General features: G+C 50.3%; 1 long non-coding RNA gene across 1 annotated transcript; it reads left to right on the top strand.

Annotated features, from left to right (window-relative positions):
* Positions 1–517: 517 nt before the first annotated feature.
* On the top strand, positions 518–1,714 carry LOC111552625. The gene is made up of 2 exons (XR_002734687.2): positions 518–548; positions 1,019–1,714. It is a non-coding gene; the product is annotated as an uncharacterized LOC111552625 (long non-coding RNA).
* Positions 1,715–2,157: the final 443 nt, after the last annotated feature.

Below are 2,157 nucleotides of genomic sequence, written 5' to 3'. Positions count from 1 at the left end.
CACTTGAGGTCAGGAGTTCCAGGCCAGCCTGGCCAACATGAAGAAACCTCGTCTCTGCCAAAAATACAAAAATTAGCCAGGCGTGGTGGTGCATGCCTGTAGTCCCAGCTACTTGGAAGGCTGAGGCACAAGAATCACTTGAACCGGGGAGGCAGAGGTCGCAGTGAGCAGAGATCACACCACTGCACTCCAGCCTGGGCGACAGAGTGAGACTGCGTCTCAAACAAACAAACAAAACGAAAAAACACAGTTACATAAAAGCAAATTCTCAAAACTGAAGTCTCCAGGAAAAGAGCAAAGACCAGAACCCTGAGCATGCGAGGGAGAGTCAGGTGCAGGACCTCAGGGTGGGGTTTAGGGACACAAAACCCAGGCTGCTTCCACTGCTGGCTGCTTCAGGGGCTGGTGTTGCTAAGGGTGTGGCCCTGTCTTTAAAATGCCTGTTAAGACATAGATTACCTGGGCAGAGCCTTTGAGATGAGTTTTTAAATTTAGTGGAGTGTCTCACCTGAGACCTTCAGGCAAGAGTGGAGCACAGAGGAAAGAGGGTACGCGGCGTGGCATTCTGCGTGTGGGGTGGGGACGGGAAGAGAGAGAGAAATGCAAACAGAGAAGGCACCAGCCACAAGGCTTGGTCTATGGGAGGTGGCCTGAAGACCCTGGGCCCCTCAGGGCTGGCACTCCCGCAGCTCTTGTCTCTGCCCGGCCACAGAGCACATCTGCTCACACCTACAACTTCTCCACTCTGACATCAGCAAAGGGACAGCAAGTTTTATGCTTCAGGTTGTTTTCTTGCCTCCAGTCCTAGAAAAGCAAACTTGTAGGTGCTGGGCCCACGGGGCACCCCTGAGCCATCCTGTCTGCACCTCCAGGTGCCTGCATGTCCCCACAGGCCCAGGACTCCTCTGTGCTGGCTGAGCAACTCTTGTTCACTTCCTTTTCTCACAGCCTCCTCTTCCCCCTTTCTCCCGTCTTTGTCATTTTTAATCCTCCCACTTCCCTCTCCATGTTCTCACAGTGTCTTTCTCAAGAGAGACGCAAACTGCAGGTCAAGGTGCATCACCAGCCACGAACAGGCAGCTTCCGAATCAAGTAGGAGGGAAATGGTTCCTTCCTCCAAAGACTCTTAAAAGAGAAGCCCCTGCTGCAGAATAGAAAGAGGCTCCGGAGGAGCAGTGAGCTCGGGGAACCCCCCTGAAGATCCCCAGTTTCTGTGTGCAGCTGCCTCAGGCCCAGACACATTCTTCCATCTGGAGCATGTCCCCACAGATCTTCCCGGCCGCGGCTGTGGTCCGCGTTATCTCAGGCTGTCAGGTCTCAGAAATTAGAAACCATCTCATCTCATCAGGGTCATCCCACACCGTCTGCCACCATAGATGGAGAGGATTTCATGTGATGTTTTCTGAAGATGATTCTGTTGTCCCAGGAGAGCCCTTGATGGGCGTGGCAGCCTTTGAGCCTGTGCAGCCAGGTGGTTTATTCTCCCAGTGACTTTCCAACCAGATACTCTCAGTCAGAGTGAAGGGCTCCACTTACAAACTCCCTTTCCCATTAACTCGTCAGAGTTATGCCATTCATCTTTATTCTTTTTAAAATATTTATACTCAAAGAAATTGTATGAGGAGTGAGCACACACCAATCATGTAACTGTCAAATGAAAGCCTTTCCTTAAATGTTCAAGGGCACTGGAGTAATACATTTGGAGTCATGCAGATCTTGTTTCACGAGTGTGTACATGTGTATGAAACTTTATGTGGGTGGAAAACCAACAAGAGAAAAAAGAGCAGAAACTGTTGTGTGATTGCATCTTCCTGCCCGAGACATCCTGTGCTCTGCATTGATAACCTGCCACCAGTGAGTATTTTTTATGGCTTTTGAAGAGCCCATTACGTGCATCACATTGGCATAATTTGGGATTTTAAGACATGGTCCTTCTCCTTAAGAAGCATATGATCTTTGGGGGGAAATAGAAAACTTACATGTGTGATTCATTATGGAGCGCCCTCCCCAGTCCACCTCCTAAGTAAAGCTGAGGCATGTAGTACTCAGTGAGGTGTTTTGAAGGGAAGTTTACAGGGGGAAGAGTGGCATGGGCTCAGGTGCCAGAAGAAGGCTCCATGAGTGGGTGCTCCAGGTCATTTGGGGGAACAGCAGATG

The sequence above is a fragment of the Piliocolobus tephrosceles genome, chromosome 3 (assembly GCF_002776525.5).
Source record: "Piliocolobus tephrosceles isolate RC106 chromosome 3, ASM277652v3, whole genome shotgun sequence".
Lineage (NCBI taxonomy): Eukaryota > Metazoa > Chordata > Mammalia > Primates > Cercopithecidae > Piliocolobus > Piliocolobus tephrosceles.
The sequence above is the reverse complement of the archived record's forward strand: the minus strand, read 5'-3'. Positions and strand labels throughout refer to the sequence as shown.